This window comes from Triturus cristatus, chromosome 8 (genome assembly GCF_964204655.1).
Source record: "Triturus cristatus chromosome 8, aTriCri1.1, whole genome shotgun sequence".
Taxonomy (NCBI): domain Eukaryota; kingdom Metazoa; phylum Chordata; class Amphibia; order Caudata; family Salamandridae; genus Triturus; species Triturus cristatus.
In genome coordinates this window covers 1669732405-1669754456 of record NC_140591.1, presented here as the reverse complement: position 1 = coordinate 1669754456, position 22052 = coordinate 1669732405, and positions in this window count along the sequence as shown.

Sequence of the window (22052 nt, the reverse complement as noted above, 5' to 3'; positions counted from 1 at the left end):
GACGCAAACATATGTGCGTCCACCGTCAACATGTCCTCTTTCAGATCCGCCATGAATGGGTCAGATATTCCATTCCTAAGTATGAAAGGCCACCGACTTTATGTGGTTCACTTTCCACATTTCACAGATTCAGGCGAGTAGGCCCGAATTCTGTCATCAAGCCTTTTCCTGCCTTCTGCCTCTGAAAGCTCCAGTCTCAGCCTGCATCTGTGACCATGAACTTTGTCTTACTCCTTGCGCGGCTAACGGTGCCTGATCCACCATATTGCCTGCCAAAAACTGTATTTCACCTTCAAGATTATCTCCTCCGCTCCCCATCCGATGCATTCCTGTCTAGCAGTTTAGGTAAACATTCCTCCAGCTACCGTGCAAAGGGCCAGGCCTCGCTGTCCTCATGCAAGTAATTCATAGCCCGTTACCATGGAATATTCCTACCCCCTCGCATCTAGTGTAGACACTTAGACGCTTGTACACGCACTAACAGTCAGTATAGTCAGTATAGAATAAGATTCTATCCTAAGAGACCTTTCCTTTTGGATAACACAGTTCTTTAAACATAGGATATTAGATATGATTTGGAATTAGGTTGACATAACCCCAGACTTCTGTCTCCACATGTAGAGCTAAATGTCAAGTCCCCTTCACCCTCTAGTTGAACGTCAATCACATGTCATGCGGCTGCGTGCGCATCTCTGCCACATATTTCTGCTGACATTGCAGGATTCTTCTATGGATCCACCCACTTGTGACATCAGGTTTAAATGACGTATTTTAGTTACACCCATGTTTAGTTACGTATGTACAGTTTATCTGAGTTATCAGCTGTCACGCCTCTTGCATCTGTTTCACTGTAATGCATTTTCTATAAAACCGCTTAACTGTCAATAATATATGCGTCCTTCCTTCCTGAACTTTCGTGGTGATGGAACAGAAGGCCCACAATTCGAATTGTCTTCCTTTGTATAGGAATAAAGCAATTTTAAACCTCTAATACCACGGATTCTGCCTCTTATATTTACTGAGTTATTCTTGATAGATTTTACCGCATAAAAAATAGTACCGGTAACGAAATATTTACCACATAAATTGGCGCCCGAACAGGGACACTTTCTCATCTCACGCGCCGGCGGTGCGTTGCAGGCCCGGTCTCCTGCCACAGCTGAACGGACAAAAACGCGTACCCGCAGGATTTCCTGTATCTCCCTCCGGCCAAGCGGGGACGACTGAGGCTGCGATCAACACCCAGACGAGGCGGTGAGAAGTGCGAAGTATCCCGACCAGAGCCTAGCTGAGAGAGCAAGATCCGAGGTATACAGAGTCCCACCGAGTTCCGAAGTTCCGAGTCCAGTCGAGTCGAGTCCAGTCCGGTCCAGTTTCAGTTCCGTTCCGAGGCCTTCCGTTCCGAGCTACCCGGTGAGTACCATTATCGGGGAGGCATTTTACGTGCACATAGTCTGTGCCGGTCAAGACGGGTTTGGGTACACAAATCCGGTCTGCACTGTTTTAGCAGTGTATCTGTACTGTTTAGCAGTATATATAGTAATATAGTATGTCTTGCATATAAATAAGTATTATCTAGTGTCAGTATAATGTCAATAACTAGTTTTCTATTAGTTATCATAGTTCGTTAAAACTGTTAAGCGTTAAATGTTTTAAGTACGTTCTATATATTGTGGGGTGAATGACTGTTCATTATTGTGTTTTCTTGTATAAAGTGTGTTCTAGAAACAAGATCTAAAAATGCCGCTCTTTTCGAAACTAAGACAGATCAAAACTAGAAAAGGAGTACTCGAAGAAGCCGTTCCCATTCCACCTAGGGATACTCCAGGATACTTTATGTATCATAAGCATGGTCTAGATGCCGTATTATTTCTTGATTTATGGGTGGACTACACCAAAGAATTACCAGAGAGTCAGAGATGGCCCGCAACGGGGACCTGGGATGCAGATTGCATCATGAGAGTAGAAGAAGAATTATGGAAAAAGAAAGCCAGACAGTCACAGAAAGATGCTATTGAATTATGGCGTAAAGAATCATACAGACGTACAGAAAAAGCACACAGACAGGAAGAGAAAGGTAGAGAGAATTCAAATAAAACTCGAGAAAATCTATTACTTGAGGAAGGTACTCGAGTAAACTCAGAACAAGTAGATAGACAAAGAAACGCCCTTATGAATGGTATGTATCCACTTCTGGCCGAAGGGTTACCTAAGGCTACTCAGGAAATACCAAAAGACTTGCCACCTCCATTGTTTCCGATAAAAGTACATCCCAAATCACATCCCAAAACAGCAAGGGACGTTTTTCTTTCCTCCTATTTAGATGACGCTGCTCCCGAGTATGCTAATGCCATACCACACACACCGCTTGCCGATGGTGTTCAACACCAAGAGCATCCGTCTGTATCCCCGCGATTACAAACTCCTACACAAGTTCCAACAGATCCGTCCGTTTCTACAGTTTTTCCCGCATCTACAATTTCTATCCTACACCCAACGAATCCTTTCGTGCCTAGCACCTCAGACGGTGCTACAGGAGGTACGACAGACATGTTTGCCACTCCGCCGCGAAATAAACAGACTCTTAGAGATTTAGCCCTCCAACGTACGCCCAAACTAGCCACTCCAGACATGCTTAAGGAACTTCTAGTAGATTGTAGATATGATCCTGTGCCCGGTAAACGGGACGAAATGCTGCTGTCATCATTACGTATTAGACGAGCTGCAATATATTTAACGAAGTTACCAGGAATGAATACACATTTAGAAAGTATGTATCACTTTGTCCAGTCAGGGCGAAGTCCTGAAAGTATTAGCAGAGCCATGGAGTACCAGAAAGCGGAGGTACAGGGCCAATTGTTACGTTTCCTCATAAACTGTGTAATCAGAAATCAAGACCGGCCTGGGGTAAATCCGGAAGAAATGCAAAAACTTGTCACTTGGGGCCGGAATATATCAGAAGGGAGACATGATAAACAGTTATGTATAGTAGCTATGTACCGAAAGATCCGCAAAGAAGTAGAACGAATACACGAAGAAAGATTAGAGGTAGACGCCACTGACCTAAACAGAGAAGAGGAGGAGCAAGAGTCAGAGCAAGTAGAAACGATAGCTTATGTAAGTAGAGGAAAACCCCATAATAATACCAGAGGTTTTAATGATCCGGTACGTCCAATACGTCCAGAATATAATAGACATTTTCCAAACCCTAGGCTAAATACAAAATCCCCCGAACACTTATTCCAAGCCGCTGATAAATTACTCCGAGATCGAAGGGGGTACTATATGCTCGATTCCATGGACGAACAAGAATTAGCCAGATCAGCAGTACAATGGGCTGACAGTCCCGGCGAATACAATGACGATGTACTTGCACACACGTTTCTGAATTTAGATCCATATGAACAGCGTTTAGCTAGAATATACATGATTCAACACCTCCTTATATTATATAAAAGCCAACACTCCGATCCAGGACCTTTACCTGACATATTGACAGACATATTGACAGAACTACTCACGAACATATGGAAAGGGTCAGGTACTGATTTGATTAAAGAAATACTAGAATCCCGAAACAAATATTTAAATTTCGTATGCCCAGAACATGTTCCAGTTCCCATAATGGGAAGAAAAATGTATCACATAGATAGACAGAACCCGTTACGCGAAGTACACCCAATCAGGGGTGCCGGTGATAATTTTACACGCGTGTTTGTGTACACGCCTATAACTAAACTAGAATTATTAGAAATGAAGAAAGTAGTACCCAGCCATGACAAGGACCCAGCAGGTTTCCACCGTGAGATAAAAGACATGTTACTCATGGGAGAGTATACCTACCCCGACATTATGAAAATATTAAAAGTCCTATTACCCGCCGGTGTTTACGAAAAACTCAAAGAAAAAGAATGGGAGGTGGGAGACCAAAAGATAGATTGGACAGCATTAGAAAACGAAGAAAAGGCCCGAGCTGCAGGAGCAGGGCTTGGGGAAAAGACTACAGCACTAGCAGGATTACTAATACAGGTACTGCCACGTTTATTAACTACGAAAAAGGAAGACTGGGGTGCAATCTCAGCCTGTAAACAAAAGCCAGACGAAGATACTAGTGATTTCTATTCCCGATTTGAAAAATGTTTTGGTATAAATAGTGGCATAAAAGCAAGTAGTGAGTCATACCCACATCTGTTTGTGACAAAATTAGTTGAAAATTCTCTGCTACAAGTTAAGAATAGAGTATTGAAATTCGAAAGTACCTGGCAAGGTAATACCCCATCACAGATGTTACAGATGTTACAATATCATCACAATAGAATTAGAGAAGAACAAGAACACGAACAAAGACGTATGAAAGATACAAAAATGAAAATGCTTGTTGCACAGTCAGTTCCAGCCGATAGTCATCAAAAGGGTGATTCCGCAGGCCCTGCGAAAGGGACATGCAACTATTGTAAACAACCAGGTCATTATATACACGATTGTCCAGTCCTGAAACATAATATTGCTACAGGTAGAACACATGAGAGACCACGTCCACCTAGACAGGATCAGAATCAACAACAAATACCTCAGCATGCACAACCTAGGTTAGCTCCGCAACAGTTAGCTCCGCAACAGGCAGCTCCACAACAAATTGTAGCACCGCCACAAGCGCAGCCTATTGCTGCAACACAAGCAACGACACAACAGATGTATCAGTATGCACAAGCAGATTATCCCGATTATCAGCGATACACATGAAATAGCCTAGAGAGGGAAGTTGGCTTACCCCTTATTGAGGTTCCTGTAGACCAAGAGGGACCTTATGTACATAGCGAATTATTAGGGGAAGACAGAAAGTTTTTACTTGATACAGGGGCAAGCAGAACAACTATAAGACGTAGTGAAGTTCCAGGGGCACCCCTCTCAGGCTCACAGAATATTTCCCTTGGATTCTCAGGAAAACCTATAATTAATGATGTAACACAACCTCTTCCACTTACGATTGGTCCATTGACACGTACTACAGATTTATTGCTTACTAAATCATGTCCAGAAAACTTGTTAGGCATAAAAACATTGAAAGCTCTAGGAGCTATAATATGTTGTTCTCCGGAAGGAGTACGACTATTTTTACGTGACTTTAAAGGTCACTACGTATCCAGAGACATGGATCACCGACTGCAGAATTTACCTACACATTTATGGGCACAAGGCCCCACTGATGTTGGTTGCATGAATATTACACCATATCGAGTTACACTGAAATCAGGAATAGTACTACCACGAATACGACAATACAAGTTACCACCCGATGCTGTTGTGGCTTTGCTGCAAATCATTGACGAGCTCATTGCACAAGGAGTGGTTGTCGAAACCGACTCCAATGTATGTAATTCTCCGATAATTCCGATTCTTAAAAGAACGGATCCAAAAGCTCCACCAGTATATCGATTAGTTATTGATCTGCGCGAATTAAATAAATGTATTGTGCCACAATACCCCGTGGTCCCAGATATCTCTTCATTACTCACAGCTATTGACTCAGAAGCAACGTTCTTCACTGTAATTGATCTCAAGAATGCTTTCTTTAGTGTCCCAATTGATACGGAAAGTCAATATTTGTTCGGATTTAGTTTAAATGGACGAAGTTTTAAATTCACGCGCGCACCTCAAGGATTTACAGAAAGCCCCAGCATCTATAGCCAAGCACTGAAACGAGAACTTGACAGTATCCACATGCCAGTTAACACTGCCTTGCTTCAATATGTCGATGATCTGCTGATCACCGCCCGAAGCGAACCTGAATGTGAAAAAGCGTCACTGACGGTTTTAAAATTTTTGGCTGACAAGGGGCACAAGGTGTCCCCTTCTAAGCTGCAATTCTGTGTCCAGCGAGTTGTTTACCTTGGGCACTCGCTGTCCAAGGAGGGAAGGCAGCTTACATCCGACCGCATCCAGTTAATCGCTAACATGCCACCACCCAAGACACAAAAGGAGGTACGGGCTTTTATAGGCCTCACTTCATACTGTAGGCAGTGGATCCCTCAATATGCATTTCTAGCAAAACCACTCATCCAGTTGACAACACAGGAGGCAGCCACATCGACTGTCCTCCCTTGGACTCAAGAACATACACACGCCTTTGAAAGTTTAAAGAAAGCTTTATGCCAAGCACCTGTCCTAGCAACACCATGTTACAGCAAACAGTTTACACTCTTTGTTACAGAACGCGAAGGTACTGCCTTGTCAGTACTCACTCAGGAACAAGCAGGATCACACAAACCATGTGCTTATTTCTCTAGTACATTAGATCCAGTAGCTCAGGCTCTTCCTGCGTGCCTGAAATCAGTAGCAGCAACAGCTTTAGCAATCAGACAAAGCGATGCCATAGTGTTAGGACATCAATTGACAGTACAAGTACCCCACGCAGTAGAGGTTCTCTTGAACCGCACACAGACACAACACTTGACTATAGCGAGACTCACCGGTTACGAATTAACATTGTTTCAGCCACACATAGAAATCAGACGTTGTAATACGTTAAATCCTGCCACGCTGTTATCAGTGAGCGGAACAGATCCATTGGCACATGATTGTGTCGAAGTTATCACTATCACGACGAAACCCAGACAAGACTTGACAGATATCCCTTTGTCAGATCCAGACTTGACATTGTATGTAGATGGGTCATGTATGAGAACAAGTACAGGAGAGTTAGTGGCCGCTTACGCAGTCACAACAGACACTGAAGTCATTGAAACAAATCGTATTAACACTTTGTCAGCTCAAGCAGCAGAGCTCATCGCTCTGACACAAGCCTGTATCCAAGCCAAAAATAAGAAAGTCAACATATACACAGTTTCACGTTATGCCTTCGGAGTCGTCCATGACTTCGGCGTACTGTGGCGAGAGAGAGGTTATTTAACTTCTCACGGTGCCCACATCCAGCACGGACCCCTCATTCAAGCCCTATTAGATGCGATTCATCTACCTACTGAAATATCGATTATGAAATGCAAAGCCCATACAAAAGTTACCGATATCATTTCTCAGGGTAATGACCTAGCTGACAGAACAGCTAAACAGACTGCTCAGAATCAGACTCACACAACTGACGCGACAAAGACAATAGTCCCGACACTAACACATTGCATGACAGTTAAGGATCCCGCCCTTGATGTAATTGACATACAGACACATGCTACACCAGAAGAAATAAAGAAATGGACTGAATTAGGAGGGATCCAAACAGATCAGGGATGGATGACGAAGGAAAAATCTATATGGTTTCTTCCCGACTCAATGGTCCAAGTCATCATTAACACTATACATAGTCCAGCACACCTAGGAGAGAAAGCAATGCTAGACAGCATTCAACACATTTGGTTTAACAAACACTTGCGAGCCGCAGCTAAACAAAAAGTTCGTACCTGTATGATATGTTGTCAGTTTAATCCAGGTAAAAGCATCCCTGTAGAGCAGGGTGGATTTCAAACTCCCGATCATGCTTTTGAAGTCCTCCAGATGGATTATATCCAGATGGAACGATGTCGAGGATTCAAATATGTTCTCGTAGTTGTCTGTGCTCTTTCCCGTTGGACAGAAGCATACCCGGTTTCAGATTACACTGCCCCAACTACTGCCAAACAGTTAGTTCGAGAATTCTTCCCACGGTACGGCTTACCACGTGTTGTCTACTCAGATAACGGCCAGCCGTTCTCCTCCGAACTAATGAAACACGTTTCCCTTCTATTAGGCTATCAATGGAAATTTCACTGTGTCCGACATCCCGAGGCAGCAGGTCTCGTAGAACGCCATAATCAAACTTTGAAAATTAGATTGTCCAAAATATGTAGAGAAAAAGGAGTCGATTGGATAGTAGCCTTACCAGTTGCGCTCTTTTACATGAGAATGGTAGCACATTCTCGAACAGGGCTATCCCCGTATGAGGTGATCTTCGGTAGACCACCAAATATGTGGGGGACGCCTATACCTCGTAAAATCACTGACATTGACTGTAATATGCTGACAGATTACCTGGCTTCCTTGATGTCTGCACTACAATCTTGTCGTTCACAGGTATCCGCAGCTTTTCCCGATAATACTGAGGTGAAGCCCCATGACGTGGTTCCTGGGGATCTGGTGCTGGTCAGGAACTTTGACCGGAAGACCCAACTGGATCCTAGGTGGAAGTCACCGAAGTTAGTTTTACTCACCACAAGGACAGCCGTGAAAATCGAGGGAAGAAAAGGATGGTTGCACTCGAGTCATATCAAGAAATTTTATGGACTACCATCCAATATAGAGACTAAACCCTGTATTTCCTCAAAGACAGACTCAAAGCTCCCCTTGGTTGAGCAATCGAACTCAGAAATATATAAACTAAAATTGAGGTCCAGTAAGTCAGACAATTTGATTGTTTAAGTCCTCTCCAAGGTGAATCGGTTGAATTTGTCTCTGACATGTATCCTCTGGACCGGAATAGAGAAAGAAATAATCAAATGCTGCTCAAGAAGCAAGCGTATTGTAAATCATTTCGTAGTCATTGTACAGTAACATTATTAATTTTGTTTTTTCTAAGTCTTTTGATCATCATTGTCAGCATCCTATTGCACATGTATTACCCTATTCCTAAGCATGCTTATAATATAACTGCAGAACATTCTTTTAGTGAATTTCCTCCGCATGAGTTGTCCTATAGATTTGCGCTGCGCAACAACACATTCATTAGTATGCTACATCATTCCCATCAAACCAGCAATGCCACAAATTGTTGGATATGTGGCCGACTCCCTCCCTATCAGAACTATAAGGGAGTCTTGCCCCTCTTTCCCTATCCGTTCACACACAATGGCTCCTGTGGAGCATGGTTTAGTTTGATTAATACCCTAGATTCAAATTCCGCAGTTTATCAAGACAACTGGGTATGGGGAAACCTGAACCTAGTTTTACTTAAAGTCTGCTACCCTAACAAGGAGGGACTTCCCAAAAGAACAGGAACTGATCTAGAAAATGAAGTATATGGATTAGGTAATTTTACACTTAACCTCATGATCCTGAACGTTGAATCTGAAGCTACACCAATCTTGCCCGCCATGTCAGTATTCCCAGTAAAAGGGGAATTATGTATACAAAAGAATGGTTCCATACACATGGGCCACAGTAAATGCACCACTGTAATAAAATTCAGTGATCAAGGCAAGTCTACATTTAGAGCTTCCCATCATTCCTACTTCATATGTGGTCAGACCGCATATATATGTCTACCTTTAGATTGGGATGGTACCTGTTACATAGCATTCCTTCTGCCACCTGTTTTCCTAGCTCCTCCTGATTATCATAGAAATACTCATTTAGTACACAATAGACAGAAGAGAGATCTCCCAATTGTCGATTACACTGAAACGGCATGGGAAAAATACACAGATTTCAATAAAGGTTTCTTTCCCTATATAGGTACAGTCACTAATAGTAAGCTGATACGTAGATTAACCAGAACCCTTGAAGCAGTAGTGAACGAAACTATTTCCGCCTTAGGCAATTTAACAGAAGAGCAGTCTGCTATGCGGATTGTTGTGCTTCAAAATCGTCTTGTCCTTGACGTCATCCTGGCCGATAGGGGCGGAGCTTGTAGGGTCATCGGATCAAGTTGTTGCATTTTCATACCAGAAAATTCACCGTCAGTATATAAAGCCATAACCCGCCTTCATAAGATTGTAAGCCAGATACACCAGAGTCCAGGCACCTGGACTTGGTCCGGTTGGTTCTGGGGCGTGTTGTCAGCCTGGGGATGGAGAATACTATCCTTCCTAGGTATTGGCTTTCTCATACTATTCAGTTGCTGCTTATGTCTACAATGTGGGCCAGCGATTTGTGGTCTGTGTGCCACCTCGTGTATCCCACATCCAAGTTTTCGTTCGAGATCCCGGAAGAAGAAAGAAGAACAAATGATGCTATATGAACAGATCGATGGATTGATGAAGATCGATATCTCCTAAGGGTCCGAAGGGGACAAGGAGGGAATGAGGAAATATGAATTTTGTGATCAGTTATGTCCCCTATCGTAGACCCCAACGGCTCCATGTGCATGCTATAAGTACATGTATGTTCCCTCCTGCTCCAGTTCTGAAGACGCAAACATATGTGCGTCCACCGTCAACATGTCCTCTTTCAGATCCGCCATGAATGGGTCAGATATTCCATTCCTAAGTATGAAAGGCCACCGACTTTATGTGGTTCACTTTCCACATTTCACAGATTCAGGCGAGTAGGCCCGAATTCTGTCATCAAGCCTTTTCCTGCCTTCTGCCTCTGAAAGCTCCAGTCTGAGCCTGCATCTGTGACCATGAACTTTGTCTTACTCCTTGCGCGGCTAACGGTGCCTGATCCACCATATTGCCTGCCAAAAACTGTATTTCACCTTCAAGATTATCTCCTCCGCTCCCCATCCGATGCATTCCTGTCTAGCAGTTTAGGTAAACATTCCTCCAGCTACCGTGCAAAGGGCCAGGCCTCGCTGTCCTCATGCAAGTAATTCATAGCCCGTTACCATGGAATATTCCTACCCCCTCGCATCTAGTGTAGACACTTAGACGCTTGTACACGCACTAACAGTCAGTATAGTCAGTATAGAATAAGATTCTATCCTAAGAGACCTTTCCTTTTGGATAACACAGTTCTTTAAACATAGGATATTAGATATGATTTGGAATTAGGTTGACATAACCCCAGACTTCTGTCTCCACATGTAGAGCTAAATGTCAAGTCCCCTTCACCCTCTAGTTGCACGTCAATCACACGTCATGCGGCTGCGTGCGCATCTCTGCCACATATTTCTGCTGACATTGCAGGATTCTTCTATGGATCCACCCACTTGTGACATCAGGTTTAAATGACGTATTTTAGTTACACCCATGTTTAGTTACGTATGTACAGTTTATCTGAGTTATCAGCTGTCACGCCTCTTGCATCTGTTTCACTGTAATGCATTTTCTATAAAACCGCTTAACTGTCAATAATATATGCGTCCTTCCTTCCTGAACTTTCGTGGTGATGGAACAGAAGGCCCACAATTCGAATTGTCTTCCTTTGTATAGGAATAAAGCAATTTTAAACCTCTAATACCACGGATTCTGCCTCTTATATTTACTGAGTTATTCTTGATAGATTTTACCGCATAAAAAATAGTACCGGTAACGAAATATTTACCACACACCAAAGGCAAGCTCGTCTGTGCCTGTCAGCACCTGGAGCACGCCCAGTACCACAGACACTGGTCCTCAGACCATCCACCTCTAATATTCCAGGAACTTCCATGCCATCAACCCTGGACCTTCTACTGTCTGCCACCTCGTGTCACCGAAGAACACCCAAGGCCTATTCCCCTGCCGTAACTGCACCTTCGCCGGCCTCACACTCTAGACCCAACAACTGCATGACCCTCAAGAACCTGACCCGCCCACCTCAGAGGCATCCTACTCAACACCCACTCCCTCAAAAGACATGCCGTGGAGATCTGAGATGTGCTCTACTCCATCTCCCCGATTTCCCCTTCTTTATGGAAACCTGGATGAACCCGACCTCAGCACTGGACATCGCAACCACCATCTCTGATAGATACAAAATCATCCACAAGGACCATGTCAACCGACCGGGAGGAGGCATCGCCATTGTACAAAAAAACCAGCCTCCACCTCACAACCTGCTCCGACGACCACTTACACAACAAGGAGCACCTCCACTTCCAGATCCAGACCAACCTGAACCCCACCCTCTGCAGCACCCTCTTCTACAGCCCTCCCGGACCCCACCCACCCTTCAGCAAAGCCATACCTGACTTCATTGTTAACCACGCTCTCACCTCAATGGGCTATATCCTGCTCAGTGACCTCATATTCAACCTGGACAACCTGGACAACCACAACACCTCATCCCCACTGGAGAACCTCACCACCATCAGACCCAAACAAGTGGTCACAATGGCAGCCCACTCAGCAGGACACACAATCAAAGCCATTGTGTCTGCAAGCAACAACATTTCTGTCAGCCACACCTCCGAGCCGCACTGGACCGATCACCACTGTGCCCACTTCTCCTTCACCAAACCCACTGTATACCATCACGTCCACTGTGATCCTCGCTGAAGCTGGAACAAAGTCACCAAAGACCAGCTCGCCAACTCACTCAGCAAAACCCCACCACTGACATCCATGGACGCCAACACCTCAGTACGCAACCTCCACTGCTGGATCTCTGACTGCGCCAAAACACTAGCTCCCCTCAGGAAACCCTCAGGTAAGCAGCCCTAAAGAAATCCAGCCGGTTCTCCCCAAACCTTACAGCAGTCCAAGCACACCTGCAGACTGCTTGAGAAAAGATGGAGTAGCAGCAAGATAACAGCAGACCACGCAGTCTTCAGAACCAGCATCACTGCACACCACCACCTCATCAGAAAAACAAAAAAAGTAGCCATCCAGGAATGCATCAATGCCAACTCACACAACAGCACAGAAATCTTCACTGTGGTCATAGAATTCACCAATCCCAGCACAGAGACAGCAGACATTCCCTCCTCTCAAGACCTCTGCTACAATCTTGCCACCTTCTTCTATTGCAAGACCAAGGAGATCTCTAACAGCTTTTTAACCCAAAATCCACCCACCCCACCTGCATCCACCGTACCCAATGCCTCCAGACATCAGCAGACCTTGCCTAACTGGACCACCCTCACCCCTGATGACACCCTCAGGATCATGAAGAACATCCACTCTTGAGCCCCCTTGGATCCCTCCCCTTACCACTTCAACAGAGCCGGAACCTCTATCGCACACGAACTCTGCCACAATATCAACGGCTCCATCAAGTCTGCTACCTTCCTGGAAGACTGGAGGCACGCAGAGACAAATCCTCTGCTGAAGAAACCCTCTGCTGACCCAAAGGACCTCAAGAACTACAGACACAGCTCTCTGCTCCACTTCCCAACCAAAGTCATCGAAAAAGCCATCAGTGCTCAACTCTGCGAGGTTGTTGAGACGAGCCATATTCTGGACCTCTCTCAATCGGGCTTCAGAAGCAATCATAGCATGTAGACCACTCTCGTGGCTGCTACAGACGATATTCGCACCCTCCTTGACTTAGGCAAAACTGCTGCCTCATCCTTCTGGACCTCTGAGCCACCTTCGACACCGTCTCCAACCACACCCTCTGTGCAAGAAATCACAACGCCAGCATCTGTGACCAAGCTCTAGAAGCTCCTTTCTCACCAGCCGAACACAGAGTCAGACTTCCAGCATTCAACTCAGAACCCACAGAGATCAGCTGCAGAGTGCCTTAGGGATCCTCCCTGAGCTCTACCCTACATGGCTCTGCTTGCACCCATCGTCAGAAGCCACAGACCAAACAACATCTCCTAGGCCGATGACACAAAGCTGATTCTCTCCGTCACCAATGAACCCAAAGCCACCAAGAGCAACTTCCACAATGGGATGAATGGTTCCAACAACGTGTTAGGACAAAGTGAAAGAATAATAGTTCAATCACGGAAAAATTCCAGAGTCATTCAATCATGTGCAGTGTTTTTATATACAGTTTTTGGAGTTCAGACTCTCTCTCAGGAGAGTAGCAAAAACACCTTTTTGCTACTCTGTCAATTTGTCCTGACACCTTGTTGGAACCGACTTATCGCCAGTGGGATGGGGGTCCCCCGCTGTCAAGGACAAATACCCCACATTTACTATACTCAATAATACGGCTAGTAAGGGATTGTGGCCATTTTTCCCCCTTCTAACTTTGATGACAATGGGATGAATGGCAGTCGCCACTTGGATAAAAGATAGCTGCCTCTAGCTTAACTCAGGCAAGAGTAAAGTCCTCATTGTGCACTCTAACCCCTCCGCCTGGGACGACTGGCCGCAGCACCCGGAACCCCAAAACCCCCAGACCTCACACAAAACCTCAGGATCATCCTGGACACCTCTCTCTCAATGAACTGCCAAATCAATGCTGTTTCATCCTCCTGCTTCCACATGCTCCACCTACTTCGTAAGATGTTCAAGTGGATCCCAATAAAGTCCAGGAGAACAGTCACCCATACACTCGTCAGCAACTCACTCTATGCCAGCACCACCCAGAAACTCAAAAAGAAACTGCAGAATATCCATGCTGCAGCCACATCACTGGCATCCTGAGAGACCTTCACTGGCTGCGAAGACCTGGAATTGCTGCCTCTGCACCTTAGGCAATCACCATCGCTGCCACATTTCAAGAAGGACCTCAAGACCTGGCTCTTTGACTGCATTGTAGACCCACCCCTCCTCCCACACTGAGCCGATTGAGAACCTAACAGGTGATTGTTTGTGCTTTATAAGAAACCTGATTGATTGAATGATTGATTGATTGATTGATTGATTGACTGCTTGATTGATTGATAGAAGCGAGAGCCCATTTTATCTTCGACCATCCATGTTTGAGGAGAAGTATAAGAGTTACTAGTGGAAATATGAAACATCTTCTACCTATCCAACATGTGGATGAAACATAGGAAATGTATCAATAAACTGCAGTCATGATATATCTGTGACAAGGAGGAGCAAAATATAAACTGATAAGTGCAATAGTCTTGAGACTATGCACAACATGGAAACGGTGTGCAACCTTTACTTTGCAGACATTGCACTGCGAGTCAGTACATCAAAGGTTTGTTTTGCTACATTTACTTTGTGAGTCTTTGCATTCATTGGTTCATTGCTTCACAGGAAAGTACTAGCAAGAATGTTGCAAAGTATTTCTTCACTTAATCTTTATAAATTTATATGCATATCATTAGATGAATATATTTTACCTACTGGCGGTCGCCAGTAGGTAGTTATAGTTAGAAACTATTTTCCATAGGAAAAGCATTTTTTGTTTTCCCAATAAATTTGGTGTCATTTGACGAATCATCGTGAAATTTTCAAAACTAGTGGTGCGCTCCGGTCAGCTCCGGCCTTAAAAGTTTCATGGTGATTCGCCAAGCGGGGGCCGAGATAAAAGGGGGGTCCCAAAACGTGTTTTCTCCATGTTATTTTCCATAGGAAACTTTAGACACGGCTACAGCCCGAACTGCTGAACGGAATTATACCAAATTTTGCTAAAAGGTAGCCCTTGGCTCAGAAAGAGCCCTTTTTGTTAAATTATGTAAATCCGTTCAGTATTTCCTGAGAAATTCAAAATATAGCGGTCAGAAAATCAATTTCCCTTAGGAAACTTTAGACACGTCTACAGCTCAAACTGCTGAACGGAATACACCAAATTTGCCAAAAAGGTAGTGCTGGACGGGACCTAACTACACAAGCACAATTGGTTCAATTTGGCTGCCAACACTTCAATCCAGGAAGTGTTGGCAGCCATCTTTGTGCAATGCTTTTTAGGTCTCACCTAGCGACACAGCGCATGCGCTGTTCACTACACAAACACCACTGCACTACCCTAAACCCTAAAACACTACCCCCTGCACGACCCCCTACACTGCTCGAACACCACTGCACTGCCCTAAACCCTAAAACACCATCCCCTGCATGACCCCCTACACTGCCCGAACACCACTGCACTACCCTAAACCCTAAAACACCACCCCCTGCACGACCCCCTACACTGCCCGAACACCACTGCACTACCCTAAAACCTAAAACACCACCCCCTGCATGACCCCCTACACTGCCCAAACACCACTGCACTGTCCTAAACACTAAAACACTACCCCCTGCATGACCCCCTACAGTGCCCGAACACCACTGCGCTGCCCTAAACCATAAAACACCACCCCCAGCAAGACCCCCTACACTGCCCGAACACCACTGCACTGCCCTAGACCCTAAAACACCACCCCCTGCACGAACCCCTACACTGCCCGAACACTACTGCACTTCCTTAAACCCTAAAACACCACCCCTGCACAACCCCCTACACTGCATGAACACCACTGCACTGCCCTAAACCTGAAAACTCCACCCCTCGCATGACCCCCTACACTGCCCGAACACCACTGCACTGCCCTAAACCCTAAAACACCACCCCAGCACGAGCCCCTACACTGCCCGAACACCACTGCACTGCCCTAAACCCTAAAACCCCACCCCAGCACGACCCCTACACTGTCCAAACACCACTGCACTGCTCTAAACCCTAAAACATCACCCCCAGTATGACCCCATACACTGCCCGAACCCCACTGCACTGCCCTGAACCCTAAAACACCACCCCCAGCATGCCACCCTCCACTACCCAAACACCACTGGACTGCCGTAAACCCTAAAAAACACCACTGCACTGCCCTAAACCCTAAACCACCACTCTCAGCATGACCCCCAACACTACCCGAACACCACTGCTCTGCCCTAAACCCTAAAACACCACCCCCAGCACAAACCCCTACACTACCTGATCACCACTGCACTGCCCTAAACCCCAAAACACCACCCCCTGCACGACCCCTTCACTGCCCGAACACCACTGCACTGTCCTAAACCCTAAAACACCACCTCCCTGCACGACCCCCTACACTGCCCAAACACAATTGCACTGCTCTAAACCCTAAAACACCACCCCCATGCACGACCCCCTACTCTGCCCGAACACCACTGCTCTGCCCTAAACACTAAAACAACACATCCAACACGACCCCCTACACTGCCCAAACAATACTGCTCTGCCCTAAACCCTAAAACACCACCCCCAGCACGACCACCTATACTACCTGAACACCACTGCACTGCCCTAAACCCTAAAACACTACCCCCAGCATGACCCCCTATACTACCCGAACACCACAGCACTGCCCTAAACCCTAAAACACCACACCCAGCACGACCCCCTACACTACCCGAACAACACTGCACTGCCCTAAACCCTAAAACACCACCCCAGCATGACCCCCTACACTACCTGAACACCACTGCACTATCCAAAACCCTAAAACACAACCCCAGCATGTCCCATACACTACCCAAAGACCACTGTACTACCCTAAACCCTAAAACACGACCCCATACACTACACAAACACAACCGCACTACTCTAAACCCCAAAAATCTATCCCCAGCATGACCCCCTACACTTCACAAACACCACTGCACTACCCTAAACTCTAAAACACTTCCCCCTACACTACGCAATCACCACTGCAATACCCTAAACCCTAAAACACTACCCCCAGCATGACCTCCCACACTAACCAAACACCACTGCCCTATCCTAAACTCTAAAACACTACCCCCAGCAGTACCCCCTACACTACCCAAACACCATTGCACTACACTAAACCCCATATACACTACCCCAGCACGACCCCTACACTACACAAACACCACTGCACTACCATAAACCCTAAAACACTCCCCCAGCACCACTCCCTACACTACCCAAACACCACTGCACTACCCTAAACCCTAAAACACTACACCCAGCACGACCCCCTACACTACCCGAACACCACTGCACTACCCTAAATTCTAAAACACTACCCCCAGCACGACCCCCTACACTACCCAAACACCACTGCGCTACCATAAACCTTAAATCTACCCCCAGCACGACCCCCTACACTACCCAAACACCACTGCACTACCATAAACCCTAAAACACAACCCCAGCATGTCCGATACACTACCCAAAGACCACTGTACTACCCTAAACCCTAAAACACGACCCCATACACTACACAAACACAACTGAACTACCCTAAACATCTACCCCCAGCATGACCCCCTACACTACACAAACACCACTGCACTACCAAAAACCCTAAAACACTGCCCCAGCACCACTCCCTACACTACCCAAACACCACTGCACTACCCTAAACCCTAAAACACTACACCCAGCACGACCCCCTACACTACCCGAACACCACTGCACTACCCTAAATTCTAAAACACTACCCCCAGCACGATCCCCTACACTACACAAACACCGCTGCGCTACCCTAAACCTTAAATCTACCCCCAGCATGACCCCCTACACTACCCAAACACCACTGCACTACCCTAAACCCTAAAACACGACCCCAGCATGTCCCATACACTACCCAAAGACAACTGCACTACCCTAAACCCTAAAAATCTACCCCCAGCATGACCCCCTACACTACACAAACACCACTGCACTACCCTAAACCCTAAAACACTTCCCCCTACACTACACAAACACCACTGCACTACTTTAAACCCTAAAACACTACCCCCAGCATGACCTCCCACACTACCCAAACACCACTGCCCTACCCTAAACTCTAAAACACTACCCCCAGCAGTACCCCCTACACTACCCAAACACCACTGCACTACACTAAACCACATATACACTACCCCAGCATGACCCCAACACTACACAAACACCACTGCACTATCCTAAACCCTAAAACACTCCCCCCAGCACCACTCCCTGCACTACCCAAACACCACCGCACTACCCTAAACCCTAAAACACTACACCCAGCACAACCCCCTACACTACCCGAACACCACTGCACTACCCTAAATTCTAAAACACTACCCCCAGCACGACCCCCTACACTACCCAAACACTACTACGCTACCCTAAACCCTAAATCTACCCCCAGCACAACTCCTACACTACCCAAACACCACTGCACTACCCTAAACCCTAAAACACTATCCCTAGCACGACCCCCTACACTACCCGAACACCACTGCACTACCCTAAACCCTAAAACACTACCCCCAGTACGACCCCCTACACTACCCAAACACCACTGCACTACCCTAAACCCTAAATCTACCCCAAGCACGACCCCCTACACTACTCAAACACCACTGCACTGCCCTAAACCCTAAAACACTACCCCCAGCACGACCCCTACACTAAACAAACACCACTGCACTGCCCTAAACTAGGGGTGGGGGGAATTTGCGAAAATCAGTTTCGCAAATTATCGCGAAAATGTTAAAAATCTACGCAAACACGCGGAAATATCGCGAAGATGCAGAAGTTTTTTTCCCGCCCGTTCGCGGTATTTTCTGCGTGGTCGCGGCTCGCCAACTTACCCATGCGGTTGCTCGCGGGCGCGGCCATCTTGTTTTCACTTGTCTCGCGGTGCATGATCGCGAGAAGAAAGACGTGATCGCGCAACGAATGATGTTACTGCGGGCGCGAACTGTCGCGAGACAGCGCAAATGGCTACCAACAATCCAACATCTCGTGGAGAACGCGACCGGATCGGGAAAACTTGTCGGCGAACGCGGGGATGCAGGTAAGGCGATCGCGTGAGAATGTATTATTTTACAGCGCGAGCAAGCAAAAAATTTCCGGTGAAATGCGGATTGCGGAAATTTTGACATTTTCGTGCTCTCCGCGGAACGCGAAAATGTCAAATTATCACAATTTCCGCGAGCGGAATGGAATTTTAGCCCAGGCCTAACCTAAACCCTAAAACACTACCCCCAGCACAACCCCCTACACTAGATAAACACCACTGCACTGCCCTAAACCCTAAAACACTACCCCCAGCACGACCCCCTACACTACCCAAAAACCACTGCACTACCCTAAACCATAAAATACTACCCCCAGCACGACCGCTACACTACACAAACACCAATGCACTACCCTAAACCCTAAAACAAAACCCCCAGCACAACCCCCAACACTACCCAAAGACCACTGCACTACCCTAAACCCTAGAAAAGTAACCACCACCCCATGCCCAATCCACCTTACCTCTCACTCCTCGTGGTTCCTCTCTCCTCGTGGTTCCTGCTTCATGTCATCTCTGAGGGGGGGTGCACGTCGTTGTGAGGAAATGGAACAGCCTCTGTTTCCTTACAACGACGTGGATTGTCTATATGTTTTTTTTAGAACTCATGGTCATTTACCATACATACCTTTACAACAAAATTCGTTGTAAAGGCATGCGTGGTAAATGACCATGCTTTCTAAAAGTATGCGTAGTAATGACTTTGTGATGTACAATGCATGCGTTGTAATGGTATTGCGAAGTAAAAAAGTCATTGTAACGGCTGTTTACCGATCGAAGCTGGCCCCTGTTCTTCAGTGAGTCGTTTATTTGATAAATTAGGAGGAAGGAATGTGTTCTTTTTACCGAAAAGTGCATTCCCGGCTGTTGTATTGTGAAAGTGTCCCGCACTTTGTTTATATTTAGCCCCCAGGTGGGCCAAGTCTCGGGGGCAATATTTTTTATTGTAAGGGGGGGCCCAAAGGGGGACCCCAGCCCCAGGGACCGCCACCCCCGGGGCTTCTAAACTGAATGGGTAGGGGGCCTCAAAGGCCCCCCCAAGCCCTGGGGACCGCCATCAACGGGGCTTTTCTAAAATATTTGCGAGGACTCATGGCCCCCCCGCAGCCCCGGGGACCACCACCCCCAGGGCTTGTGTTTTTAAAATACATAAATAACCTGTGTGGGGGGGCTCGAGCCCCCCCACATGCCCCGGGGACCGTGACCTCCCCGGAGCTCTAAATATTAAAATTTGGGGGTCTGTTATGGACCCCCAAGCCCCGGGGACCACTAACCCCCGGGGCTTTGCAAATGTTGGGACGGGGCCGTACAGCCCCCCTCCTGGAGCCCTGTAATGGCCCTGGGGACCGCCACACCCCAGGACCGGCTTCTGCAGTGCCCTGGGGTGCCCACCCCTGGGACACTGTTGTTTGCTGTTGCAGGGTGGGAGCTTCGCGGCTCCCGCCCTGTCATAGCAAACTGCTTTGGTTTTTGGAAGAGAGAGCAGGAAACCTGCTCTCTCTTCCAAAAACCAAAGACGATTGCTTTTCCACACGGGGAGCTGCATCTTAGCAGCTCCCTGTGTGGAAAAGCAATTCCGGCTCCCGCAGGTACCTCCAGTAAGCGCTACAGAGCTGCGTTGTAGAGTGTTGTAAAAAGGGGCGTGGCCTCTGAACACCTCTCTGCAAGGCAGTTCTCTGGCGCATACTGGAGGTACCTGGTGGGCTAGTTGGCCCCGAGGGACCCTCAGGATTGAAGAGGAATTAATTCCCCAACTTAAAACGCGCCAAGGGACTTGTTTACAGACATGTCACCTCAGGCCCCGCCCACTACCTTCACCATTGTGCAAACGTGCCCCCTGGCATGTTGTAAGTAGGGGAATTAATTCCCCTTCAATACTGAGTGTTCCTGAGGGCTAACTAGCCCGCCAGGTACCGCCAGTATGCGCCAGGGAGCTGCGTTGCAGAGTGGTGTTCAGAGGCCACGCACCTTTTTACACCTCTCTGCAACGCAGCTCTGTGGCGCTTACTGGAGGTACTTAGTGGGTTAGTTCGACCCTAGGGACCCTCAGGATTCAAGGGGACTTAATCTCCCAACTTAAAACGGCCACAGGGCGCGTTTACACAGTGGTGAAGGGAGGGGGCGGGGCTTGAGGAGACGTGTGCAAACATGCCCTGTGGCACATTGTAAGTTGGGGAAATAATTCCCCTTCAATACTGAGGGACCCTGGGGGCCAACTAGTCCACCAGGTGCTTCCAGTAAGCGCCACTGCGCTGCATTGCAGAGAGGTGGTGCAGGCCATGCCCCTTTTTACACCTCTCTGCAATGGCGCTTACTGGAGGTACCCAGTGGGCTAATTTGACCCTAGGGACCCTCAGGATTCAAGGGGACTTAATCTCCCAACTTAAAATGGCCACAGGGCGTGTTTACACAGTGGGGAAGGGAGGGGACGAGGCCTGAGGTGACGTGTGCAAACACACCCTATGGCACGTTTTAAGTTGAGGAAATAATTCCCCTTCAGTCCTGAGGGCCCCTGGGGGCTAACTAGCCCACCAGGTGCTTCCAGTAAGCGCCACTGCACTACGTTGCAGAGAGGTGGTCCAGGCCGTGCCACTTTTTACACCTCACTGCAACGCAGCTCTGTGTTGCTTACTGGAGGTTCCTAGTGGGCTAGTTGCACCCTAGGGACCCTCAGGATTCAAATAGACTTAACCCCTTGCATGCTCATGACGAGCTGGACTCGTCATGGCACACAGTCATAGTGTGCTCATGATGAATCCAGCTCGTCATGACACCCACCCACGGGGGGAGCGCCAGCCAGCGTCGATGCGGGTGTTTT